Consider the following 13,402-nt stretch of genomic DNA (forward strand, 5'->3'; position numbering starts at 1 on the left):
GAAGTCATGGGCTGTCTGAAGCTTGTGCTGGGAATCAACTCCAGGTCCTCTGGGAAAACAGCAAACAGTCTTAACCACTGAGCCATCTCTCAGCCTTGCTTGTGAAAATTAACGACAGCTCCAGATGCTTGTCTGCAGGGTTTATCAAAGGATAGGGAAGGTCTCGAGGAATGAGCTTCAAGACTCGTTGCTAGTGAAAAGCCAGTCACAGCACCACACAAGCGGCACAAGTGTGTTTGTCTTGTGAATTTATGGGTCAGAAAGCTGTGTGCCAAACTGTCACATATTGCCTAGAAGAGGCTGGAGAGGTGACTTGGTAGATAAGAGTGTACACTGACCTTCCAGAGGGTTCTGTTCCCACATGCACACCAGGCAGCTCATGAACACCTGTAACTTAGTGCCAGGGGAGCTGATGCCCTCTTTGGTCCACCATGGGCACAGACACATTTGGCACACATTCACACAGACACACAGAGAGAGAGAGAGAGACAGACAGACAGACAGACAGACAGACAGACAGACAGACAGACAGAGACACACAAAGAGGCACAGAGAGATACATGGAGAGAAATAAAAATAGAATCTTAAAAATAAGCTATAGGAGAGCTGGAGAGATGGATGGCTCGGCAGTTAAGAGCACTGTCTGCTCTTCCATAGGACATGAGTTCAATTCCCAGCAACCACAAGGTGGCTCACAAAAATAAGCTGTAGGAGAGCAAAGCCTTTTTGTGGATGCCTGTATCACCAATCCTTCATGCAGAGCGTAACACGAAATAGCAGCTGAACAAATATTTGCTGTTTAATGAACAGTCTCTTCTGAGAGAGGCATGGTGGGAGGGGACTGCACAGAGGAGCTGGTTTTTATTCTGCATATCTGTGTCCTCTATGCACAAAATTGCACAGTGCTTGATATTTATGTGTGTGTATGTATGTGTGTGTGTATATATATATGTGTGTATATATATGTGTGTGTGTGTACATATATATATATATATATATGTATATATATATATATGTAATGATTTTTTGGCCTCTAGAAAAAAATGTTAAAGAGAGACCTTCAGAGACCATTGATGTGAAACAGAAAAGTGGCCCCAGTGTGGCCTCAGTGGCTTGAAAGCTGTTACTGACTCTTCCAGCCTACAGGGTTCTGCAACACAAATGGGCATGACTCACTCTCAATGGAGCTCTATCTCTGAAGGCTGATTGTTTTCCATGGAAGGATCCTGCCCTCTGGAGCCCCCACCTAATCAATAAACCACTCTTCTAGGAAGCAGGAATCCAATGTTGAGATCCTAGCGCCAAATCTTGTTTTCATGCCCGAAAAGATCCTGCAAATCAATAAGCATTAGACGACATGGCCATGTTCTTTTCTTTCTATTGTTTTTCAATATCTGCTTAATTTCTCATCCCAGTTAAGCATTCTGAAGAGGCCCACGGATCAAGGGCTTCCGGCGAGCACACACAGGTGTGTGATCATGTCAGCCAAGGCTAAGGCTACGCTTGCTAGGTTGAGAAACTATTAGAAAAGGGACCAGGAACGGTGCTTTGACTGAATTGCCAATCAACTGTGGGTGCACGGGTGACCTACATATTCCAGCAGCTGCAGATCACAGGGCTCAAGCAGTGCAAATGACAAGCTGCAGCGAAAAATAACAGTTAGCAGAGGCCAGGACAAGAGGAATGTAAGTTGGCTGTACAACAACCCACCCCACACAGTGGAAAAGGGGACAAAGGGTCTGCTAGCCCTTTCTTAACTTTTTAATGAATAGAACCTCTCCATGCTCCCTTATTCTGTCCCATTTCTCAGGCTAGCACAATGCAAGCTCAGCTTTTCAGTGGGGGAACAAAATGGCCTCTTCCTTGATTCCCCTTCTCCCCAAAAAATTACTTTTCTGTCATAAATATCTTTTGATCTTGGTCCCCCTCCTCTTTGTCTCCGTCTCCACTGTTGCCGCTCTAGTTCAGGACTCCACTGCCAGCTTTCTGGACCTACACAGCTGTTCCCCAAGAAGGTTTCTTGCCTGAACTTGATGGCCAAGTCCCCACACAGAAAGCTGAGTGGACTTGAGCAGCACTGTGGTGGGGCAGCCAGGAAAGCATACGCCTTGAAGTCAGGCAGCCTAGATTGGAATTCTGTGTTCCTCAGATCTGTGGTAACCTTGGCAGGATACTGGACCCTTCTGAGCTTGGTTTGCTTACATCTAAAAGAGATGTAAGAGAAGAAAGTCCAAATCACTTCCTCTAACACACACACACACACGCACACTCACACACACACACACACACACATGCACACACACACACACACGCACGCACGCATGCTCCTACAAGCCCTGTGGGACCCAGTCTTCCTGCCTGTCACTCTTCAGTGGCTGTGCCCTGCTTCCCATTCCTCATTCACACTGAATGTCTGTTACTGTAGGAAGATGGACCACTAAGGCCTGCAGATGCTGTTGCTTTTGGCTGGAACATTCTCTCAGTTTTTCCACATTCCTGATCCACAGCTACCTGTCCCTCAAGTCTTAGGTGACATTTTCTTTGAGATATTTATGTCACTTATGTCAATCAGTGCTCCCGCAGAAACGACCTTTCCCATCCATGTCCTTGACACTTTGAAATGTAAGCTTTCAGTGTGAAACTTAAACTTCTATTTTCTCTCTATCTCTTTCTATAAATATTGTTTCTCCTTAAATTACCGACATCATAGATTTCCCTTATCAGTTTTCCAACCTACATCCTCCAAAAGACAAAAGTGAAAGGTTATCCTCCCAGCTAAAAGGAAATATTAGTACCATACTTTTAAATGACTAGATGTTTAGTATCACTTAATACATTCCCTCAATTATTCTCCAACTTTCTATTAAATCTCCTGTGTTACTTTTTCTGTGTGCTGCGTCAGCTCTGAGAGGCATGGATGCATCCTACTTAGCATGCCCAGCACTCCGCTCCGTTTACACTTTCTGAAGGAGTAAGTTCCATGCCTCGGGTTGCCCAACTAGGAAGGGTCTTTTCTTTATTCCAAACACACACACACACACTCACACACACACACACACACACACACACACACACACACACACACAAATACCTCCACACATACATTCACAGATACGTATGGGAGCACTTCCTGGGAGCACTTGAGCTGAAGCATGTGCTTTCCATAGTTCAAATCAGAAACTCTGGAGGTTTCTATATCCCTTCCTCGGCTGACCCCATTGGTACTCACACAGTGTCAACCCCTTTGGCTTCATTTCTGACTCTCACACCCTTTGCTCACTTCCCACAGCCTTGACCTCTCACTTTTCAGGATGTCCCTACTTTGCCTCAGACTGCCCTTCCCCAAAGGGAAATCCACAGCTTTTTAAATTTTGTTTTTCACTTGAGGCCATCTGTGTTCATATCTGATGCAGCTTCAAGTATTAATGCTGTGGCTCCATGTTCTCCCTGCCCCCTCTCATAAGCCCTGCTGTCCCCTCACCTGGGGCCTGTCCCTAAGACACAAAAGCAGGCACACTACGTTTCTGTGTGCCTCCAGTCCTATCACCTGAGATGCACTTCATTCTGTACTAACATTCCCCTGAAAGCCCACAGGGTACCTCTAAGCCACTCTGTCCTTTCCTGCTGAGGCTTCACAAAAGCCTCTGGCATGGTCAGAGCTAAACCACTGCTGGATAGGCAAGCAGAAAGCGTAGTCTCTCCTTCCTCCTTCTTCCTGCAGCCCCAGCCTGTCTAGGTCCTATTGTTTGGATCTCAACTTCACCCCAGCCAACCCTGCCCCCACAAGATGATCTCCTGGACATAAGGTCTCCAAATGACTGCCAGAGCCACTCAACGGTCTTCCTTTTCTGGGTAGGCAGGGCCAATAACAGTCCTGGTCTTTTTATTTGTAAAAAGATAGAATTTTTATTTGTTTGGTTTTTTTTTAAGGTATCATCTTTAAGTAAAGAGATTTTATAAGTAAAGAGTTCTTCTAAGAAACAGTGCCCTCTGTCTCCACTAGGTCTGAATAAATGTCATCGCTTTAATGTGCTTCTACAAAGAGACATTCCACTCCCATTCATTATCCTACCTTTTAACTCCCACGGTGAGAAGGGGAAGAGGACTTTTTCAAAAATCAAAGACATCTCCTTGGAACAAGAAATTTATTACACTGTACCAAAGGATGCTCCTGATGCACCTGTCACGCCTGTCACCAGCCCACATCATGGGCAGTAGTGACCTTTACCTTTAAGTGTTCAGCAAAGGAAGACATTTATGCAATGCACACCTAACAGTGACAGACAGACAAAAAAAAAAAAAAAAAAAAAAAAAAGCTTACAGAATCCTAGATGCTGACGGTCCAGAGAAGGGTGGATGGATATGAGCTAAATCTGGACTCTTCACTTCCCTCCTCCACTTAGCAGAACACTCCATCTTGGGTGAATTCTTTAACCTTTCCTAGCTCCAGGTGCGTTTCCCATCTGTGGATAATAATATCCTAGGGTTCTCTGTGAAAGCAAAATGAGGTGTTGTTTGGGTAGCAGGATGTAAGAGCTATTTTAATCTCAGTTTGAACTGAATAGCCTGCACTTTCCAAAGCGAGCTGTGGTGCCAGGGTGCAGAAGGAAGGACAGCGGTGGCTTGAAATGTGTTTCCTCTTTCTATCACCACCTCCAGCACGCAGGGCATGCGGGACAAGGGAAACTTCTGGGAGTGAACAGGAGGGCTTTGAGAGAAGGCAATGACCATGTCTTCAGCTTCAACCATTCACTCTTTGACCCCAAAGAGTGGCTTCAGAGGAACACAGATGTTACTGAGCCAAGATGTTAGTGAGGGCTTAGGTCCGCATCACACTTCAGAAACCCAAAGTAAGCAAACCAGAGTAAAGGCAACCAGCTGGGACAATGAGGAGTGGGGGGGCGGGCGGCGCGGAGGTTGGGCTAGCCAGAGTAGACTGATGTTATTTTCCATAAGTCTGAAATGTGCCATAGGTAACTTGTGGGCTCTGTAGTTCTTGTTTGCCTAGTTTGGTTTTGTCTGTTTGAGACAGGGCATCAGGCTGTGGTCCAGGCTGGCCTTCAATTCACAGCAGTAATTCTTCCCGACCCTCTCAAGTCCTTTGAGCACAATAGAAACTCTTCTACACAAAGACACTGGTAATACCTGTCATGTGATGACTGTGTGTCTTCCAGATTTCCAAGCTGAAGCCCCTGCCCTCAGTACCTCAGGCTATGGCTGTATATGAAAAGAGGAATTCTAAGAGCTGATTGTGAGTTGGTAGGACGGCTCCTGCCAATCTTGATGACGTGAGTCTCATCCCAGTAACTCACACGATGAAAGAAGAAAACTGACTCCCACAAGTTGTCTTCTGGTCTCCACATATGCGCTGCGACACACATGTAACACACACACACACACACACACACACACACACACACACACACACACTTAAAAGCTTATTGTTGGGGCTGGAGAGATGGCTTAGAAGTTAAGAGCACTGGCTCTTCTTCCAAAGGTCCTGAGTTCAATTCCCAGCAACCACATGGTAGCTCACAACCATCTCTAATGAGATCTAGTGCCCTCTTCTGGCCTGCTGACTCACATGCAGGCAGAATACCGTATAAACAATAAATAAATCATCATTCTTTTTAAAAAGTTGGATTATGCTAAATTACAAGGTCCCTGGTATAGATCAATGGTTCTCAAGCTTCTTAATGTTGTGAACCTTTAATATAGTTCATCATGTTGTGGTGGCCCCAACCATAAAAATTTTCATTGCTACTTTCTAAGTGTAGTTTTGCTACTCTGTGAGTTGTAATATAAATATCTTTGCTCTTCGATGGTTTTAGGAAATGCCTGTGAAAGGGTCATTTGGCCCCCAAGGGGATCATGACTCAAGGATTGAGAACTGCCAAGGATTGAGACACTTCATCAGTGTACATCAGGAATGTGCACACACGGATGAAAACCAGTAGGAGAAATACAGCAGGAAGGCAGGTATCTGCCAGGCAGGGAGAGGGGTCTTGGTGCCAGCAGCCTACCACTTGGACTCAAACGGTTATGTTTCTCCAGGGAACCCCAACTAAAACATCTCTTCTCTTTGCTTTCCAGCTACAATGAGGTGAACAGATTTCTTCCACCACCAGTGATTCTGCCATGAGGAGCGCCATGAAAGTAAGAGCCAAGATGAAACTTTGTTCCTTAAAAGTTGATTTCTTCAGGTATTTTGCCAAAGTGATAGAAAATTAACTAACACAGCATAGTATGAGCCTAATAGAAACTTCAGTGGCTTCTCTGCTTTCTCCCTGCCCTCACAGGAGTCAGAAACAAACAAAACAGGCCTCATTGGAGGCAGTGGGGAGGCCTCCGTGCAGGTGGTGTTAAAAGTCTGCCATCCCCCACTGGACTGGGCAGATCTGGTTTTAAATTGACCCCATATTAAAGCTGTGAGTAACTGGAAAGCTTGGTTCTTGAAGGTTATCCAGGAGAATTATAGATTTGCTTGAACTTTTATCCTAGGACAAGAGTGAGGCCCAGGCTGGAGAGATGGCTCAGAGATTAAGAACCTACTCTTCCAAAGGTCATGAGTTCAATTCCCAGCAACCACATTATGGCTCACACCCATCTGTAATGAGATCTGGTGCCCTCTTCTGGCATGCAGACCAGAACACTGTGTACATAATAAATAAATCTTTATTTTAAAAAAGTGAGGCCCTACAGAAAATAGAGAGAGTGCTAGGCAGAAATACAGTTGGCTTACTGAATGTACTCCCCAAGTCCTGTCTGTTTAATATTTAAGAGAAGTCACTGTCTTATATGTAGAGCTCCTCAGGCCATCCTCAGCCACGCGAGAGGCGCCACTCACTGGGTCGTCATTACGTCATTACTGTTCCAATCTCCCTCCCTGTCACCATTGGGAATCCCACCTTCCTCAGGCAAGGCAAAGCTGATGACAGCAGACCAACCGTCTAACAGCCGCTCATTCCTCCAGCTGACATGTCGAGTGCAGAAGTTCTGTAAAGCCAAGGACTAAATGCCACTCTCTAAACACACAAGTCCATAGAGGGACACCAACTCCCAGCCAGGAGGGAAGCTGAGCAAGCCTCAAATTCACACACTGCTCCAATGAGGACCGAGTTCCAATCTGGCATCCTCATTTAACGTGACCCTGGGTGAAAGATGTCACTTCTCTGTGACTCTACTTCCTTATCTATTAAATTGGGGCAAGAGGGCATCCACTTGCCTTAAGGTTATCATCTAGAATAGATAAAAGAAACAGACACAAAACTGTTTAAGACAATATATCTAACCAGGGCGTTTGACCACATGACCTCTCAGAGTGAAACCCTGTGATGATCTCAGTTGGTTGCAACCACGATGAGCCCCTGGGAAAGAACAGATTCTAAAACCAGACTTCTAGGATCTGAATCATGGAAAAACAGGAAGCACTACTGTCTCAGTGTTCGCTGCTGTTGCTATTAACACGGGGAAATAATACAGTAATATATATATATATATATATATATATATATATATATATATATATATATATACAGTATACACAGTAGGAGCTTAATATTCACAGCTGCTGTTTAGAAGCAGTTACCTTGATAAACCTCCATGTCCCTGAAGATTCTGGCCCCTCAGAGGTCTCAGAGGCATCACCCATCCATCACTGCCTTTTATACTGTTGGCAGGAGACCGCTGTGGTCTTCCCAGATATGAAGACTTCTTGTTTACCACATGAGGCTTGTGGTCCCCCCACCTCCTTTTGGGGCATATGTTTCAATTAGGAAAGAATGTTGCCATTGGATGCCATGCAACATGGCAAAACGTCCTTACACATAAAATGAAATGAATACATCTTTAAAAACGCTTTCGGAGCTGTCGTGCTCTCATCTTCACTCAGTCTGGACTGGAATGCCTGCTTGGTGACTGGAGCGAGCGCAGAAATGATCAGAGAATGGTTGAAGGCTCCCGAGAGAAGCGTGCAAGCGGCGAGACTATCATCAAGGCGTCCTCGGGGTCGCCTGGATGCTGCTAAGTATAGCAAGGCGCGTGTCTGAGTCTAAGATGTCGGCCCAGAGAGACTCTGTTTCAAGGTGAAGTTACAGTGGGAAGGGATGCACTTGGTTAGCATTTCCCTTCTAGCCTCTGATTTGAAGGATAAAGGGCTGGGGACTGAAAGGGAAAGAGAATAAAAGCTAGATCTTTGCTGAAAAGCCCTCCGTGGGGGCGAAAAGCTTGGAGCACATGGGAGGAGCTGGATCTGGAGGAAAACGGAAGTAAGGTAAAAGATACCCGCTCATGCCTGACCGTCACTACAGAGGAAAGAAAGGAAAATCCACGTTCAGCAGAGGGGTCCTTAATGCTACCCTGGTGCAGGAACCCATGATAGAACTGCTTGTGTCGGGGAGGACTTCAACAAGAAATGACGTAACCTTCCAGGGCCTGTTCCGCTAGGCTGTACGAGCGCTGGTGGACTCTGAGTGCTGCGGAAGCCGAGAAACCCATCCATGTCCCTTCCCATCCTCACTAGAGACAAAGGCTGCATAACCCGAGGCAATGTGGGGGGAAATCAGTCTCGGAGGGGTCATTAACACACCTGGCTATCACCAACTGAGGTCCTGAATACTCCGGACTAGAGGACAATACAGGAAGGACAGGTATCACTGCAGGAAGTGGGCATGCAAGAAGCAATGTTGGATTTCCAGTTTGCCAGGCCTGATAGATTGACTGTGTTCCTAAAGAGTTAGGAGAAGTCAAGGGGCCAGGCGGTGGTGGCGCACGTCTTTAATCCCAGCTCTCCGGAGGCAGAGGCAGGCGGATCGCTGTGAGTTCGGGGACAGCCTGGTCTACAAAGTGAGTCCAGGACAGCCAAGGCTACACAGAGAAACCCTCGTCTTGAAAAACCAAAACCAAGGGGGCTGGAGAGATGGCTCAGAGGTTAAGAGTGCTGGCTGTTCTTCCAAAGGTCATGAGTTCAATTCCCAGCAACCACAGGGTGGCTCACAACCATCTTTTATAAGATCTGGTGCCCTCTTCTGGCCTGCAGGTGTACATGCAGACAAAACCCTGTATCTATAATAAATAAATCTTAAAAAAAAAAAAAAAAAAAAAAAAACGCTTTCAATGTATAGCTGTTCTTTGTTATCAGCAGAGGATTGGATTCAGGACCCCTGGGGACAGCAGAACCTGAGAATGTACTAGGCCCTTATTTTTAAAATGATACAGCCTTTTCCAATAAGCTATGCATGCCTTCCCATATGCTTTAAGTCATCACTAGATTACCACCACTGTCTTTTACAACATAAAAATTCTGTAACTATTTATTATTCCGTGTTGTTCAGAAAATAAGGAAAAGGAAAAATGTATGTGTATGCTCAGGATTGATGAACTTTAAATGATATATTTTATCCAACATTGGTTACATTCTCAGATGTGAAAGCCACAGCTATAACAAGTGGGCTCTGCTTCCCTGTTGGGAGGCTGGCATACTTGACCATAGCTGCTTTTCCCGGTGTGTGAGCAGGACATGTCTCAAGGAAATAGGGTGTCTCAGACCCAGAGTCCCATCCTTCTTGGACTATAGCCTCAGCCATTGCCTGTAGTGTCTCGCCCTAGGTTACCAAGTTCTTTCCTCCAGGGTGGTTCCTACCTTGCACAGGAGAGGTGAGGCATCCTGTCCTTCCAGCCTCTTGCAGTGATGGCATCTTGACAGTCCTCTCTGGGCCTCATTCACCACTCACTGACCCTGAAGCCTGATAGAAAAGTAAACAGAATCTGAAAAGCTGCCCCCTACCAGCAGGAAATCATTGTTTTGCCAACCCCCGGCCTGATAAACAAGTGTAACGTTGGAGAAAGGAGGATACAGTGCTATTCAAGGCTACTGTCACAGCCACTGCTCTGTGTGTATGACAGAAACAAAGGGGGCCTGTGTACAAACACAGGGACAATGCCGTTGTGTTGCCACCGCTTCTCTGTTACTCCGGGAGACAGCGGATGAGAAATGAGGCCATGGCCAAATATGGGGCACCCAAGTTCATGTGAAAGTCAGACCCCACTCTCCACTCAACTGTGGAGAATGTCCTGACCATTGGCTAGAACCCGGTAGGGGTTTGAAGTTTACTGCACATATTGTCCTTGGCTGGTGCCATAGTTTGAGCAGGGCCTGGTGGCACTCAGAGGAAGGATAGCAACCAAGAAGAGACTTGATACCCTATGAGCATATACAGGGGGAGGAAGTCCCCCTCAGTCACAGTCATAGGTGAGGGGAGTAAGGGGAAAATGGGAGGGAGGAAGGAATGGGAGGATACAAGGGATGGGATAACAATTTAGATGTAATATGAATAAATTAATAAAATATATTAAAAAATAAAATAAAACCGAGACTATTTAAAAGAAAGAAAGAAATGAGGCCGTGGCATCTTTCTTGGTTTGATGTGCTGTGAATGTAACTAATCTTAGCAACCAGGCCATGTAGGGCATGGATAAGACACAAGGCAGGTTCAGTCAATACTATCTATAGTGGGGAGCAGGGGTCATTGGCTCACGAGTGATCTACTGCTTACAGGTCGTTTTCAATACACGCTAAATCCCAGGTCCTTCTCCTCTTCCCTTACCAGCTTTAGGGGTCCAAGATGTAGAGTCAAAAGGAACTGTAGTTATCTTTTATAACCTTCAATGCTTAGTTTTCACAAACACCCACAAGCTCCTATCCAATTTTCAGCGGTCCATGGCTAACTTCCTGTGCCCCTAGATCTTTTGAAACTAATCAGTTGGAGTTTGTTTTTGTTTTTAAACAAGATTTTAAAAATGTTATGTATAGAGAACTCTGTCTGCATATACACCTGTACACCAGAAGAGGGCATCAGATGACATTATGGATGGTTGTGAGCCACCAGATGGTTGCTGGGAATTGAACTCAGGATCTCTGGAAGGGCAGTCAGTGCTCTTAACCTCTGAGCCATCTCTCCAGCCCCTCAGTGGGAGTTTTCACATGTAATCAATTGTGATGGTTGGTTTTTAGATGTCAACATGCTGCGACCTAAAACCTTCTGAGAAGGGAGTCTTGATGGAGGCATTACCTGGCTTGGGGTAGCGTGTGTCTGTGTCTCTGGGAGATTGTCTGGGTTCTCAGTTGAGCTGGGAAGACCCACTCCGTGTGTGGACAGCACCATTTCCTGGACTGGACCCTGAACTGTAGAAGAATGAAGAAGGCTAGCTGAGCGGAAGAAACAAGCGAGCAGCAATGGGCACACTTGTTTTTCTCTCTGCTCCTGACTGTGCATGTGGTGTGACAGTCTCGAGCTCCTGCCTCCGTGATGGGCTGATACTTGGAGCTGTAAGTCAAACCCTTTCTTCCCATATTTTTTTCTGTCAGGGTAATTGTCACAGCAACGGAGATGAAACTAGAAGAGATGTGTTTTACTGTATTTGCATTCTGATTGCATGTCTTAGGAAACAAGTGACATCCATGAGAGTCCAATAACAAGTGTAGCTATGAATAAAAAGATGTACTTTTCACTGGAAATAAAGAAATAAAACAGACAAATGAATCTAAAAGTAAACTTTAAGCCTGGTATATGTGAGTGTTGGACTATCTATAGCAAGCATGTCTGCCCTTATTTCCCATACAGCTTCTCAGCACCCAAGTTTATAATTTTTGGAAGCATTTTTTATTGACATTTTTTATCATGTTGATATCTGGCACACTCCACATCATCTCCAGCCAAGCTCTGAGAACTTACAATTCTCTGACTAATGGTTGGAAATTTGGTTAGTAGCATCTGGAACACTGGTGGTGGAGGAGTCTGCTGTAACATTTGTAGCAGCTGCTGAAGCTGCTCCAACACAGTAACAGCATTCATCAGGTGGTCTCTACCCTTAGCACACCCCCCTTTCACTGGTGACTCTTCACCTGGCTATGTTTATCCAAGGAAGAATCAGCATCTTTTAAAGTTGGGTAGCTTGGAAAGCCCAGCTTCCTCCTCCACAGGTTTCTGTGTCTTTCTTAGTTCTGGAGTCATTCCCTATTTTGCAGTTGAAGTAGACACAGTACCCAGCAAAGAGGTCTCCATGCACGCCAAGGGCGATGGCTGTTCCGCCCCACCAGGCTGTGGACCATCTCTAGTAGCTAGCAAACAGTGGTTAGGACCTCATGCTGGGAGCTCTCACAACCTGCAGCCACTTTGAATCAGGACGTGGAAACGCTGCACTTACAGTCTTATACAATATTTCAAGGCCAGAGACCCTGCAATGGCTCAGCTCAGTGGTTCTGCCTCAGCTTTCTCAAGCATGTTCTTCACTGTTGTGTCACTCTGACATGACAGCGGACAGAAACCACTTAGAGGAGGAAGGTTCATTTTGGCTCATGGTTTCAGAAGTCGTAGTCCAACATGGCAGAGTCAGGTGGCAATAATATTCAGCCAAGACTCCTTACATGGTAACAGACAAGACACCAGCAAACAGACCAGAACGAGAAGCAGCATGACCCTCAAAGGCCTGCCACTAGGGTCCTTTGCTAGCCAGGTCCCCACTCCTAAAGGTTCCACAACATTTAAAACAGTCCCACAAGTTCGGGACCGAGTGACTAAAGCTTGAATCTGTGAGGTAGATTTCAGAGTCAACCCATAACAAGGTGGCAGTTAAGCTGTTGATTCAGCTATTGCCACTTTCAGACTCTCTGAAGGCTGGAGGTTCTGACTCTGAGGAAGGAGGTGTTGGCAGACCTCAGTTCCTTGCTGCATGGGCCTCAACACTGAGTTCCCAGAGCAAGAGACTCCAGGGAAAACGTGCATAACTGAGCGAAGCTGCGGTGAGCAGTGCTGAGATAGTCAAATTTCCATATGCCTTCCTCATCCTAACCCCTTTCCTAACCACCTGCTCTTCGAACCAAATCTCTCCTGGGACCACGGCAAAGTTACTAAGAACCCGAAGTGATTTAGCATCACTGTCTGGATAAGGCTAGTTATAATGCTAAGCCCCTACCTCTCCACAAACAGAAAAGAAACTATATGCCCAAGAGCATTATGGTTTTTTCAGGGTGTACTGCTGGCATGTGAGCGTGCATATGTGTGTGAATTCCAAGAATTCAAATAGGCACAGCTTCGTTTAAATCCAGATGGCGAGTGGGCCGATCACTTCTGGGCATCTAAGTGGCTAAGGTACCTGCCAAGCTTGCAGGTGTATTCCCCAAATCAGACAGCATACACAAAAGGGCAAAGGCAAAACCAGTTTCCCTGACCTAGGAAGTCCAGCCAGTTGCTCCCTGAAAACCATCCGATAACCGAGTTCGCCCAGCATCTCGACCTTTGAGTTTAGCCACGCACGAGTGAGACTTCTTCGTCCTCCTCACTCCCTACACACTTCCACGCCTTTCCCGTTTGTCACCGTGAAGAACTACAACTCCCGGCATGTC

At 45.9% G+C, this 13,402-nt stretch overlaps 1 pseudogene; it reads right to left on the minus strand.

Moving 5' to 3' along the window:
- Positions 1-11,660: 11,660 nt before the first annotated feature.
- On the minus strand, positions 11,661-13,399 carry LOC127188403 (mitochondrial import receptor subunit TOM20 homolog; annotated as a pseudogene).
- Between the last annotated feature and the right edge of the window lie 3 nt (positions 13,400-13,402).

Source organism: Acomys russatus, chromosome 4 (genome assembly GCF_903995435.1).
Source record: "Acomys russatus chromosome 4, mAcoRus1.1, whole genome shotgun sequence".
In the NCBI taxonomy this organism is placed as follows: domain Eukaryota; kingdom Metazoa; phylum Chordata; class Mammalia; order Rodentia; family Muridae; genus Acomys; species Acomys russatus.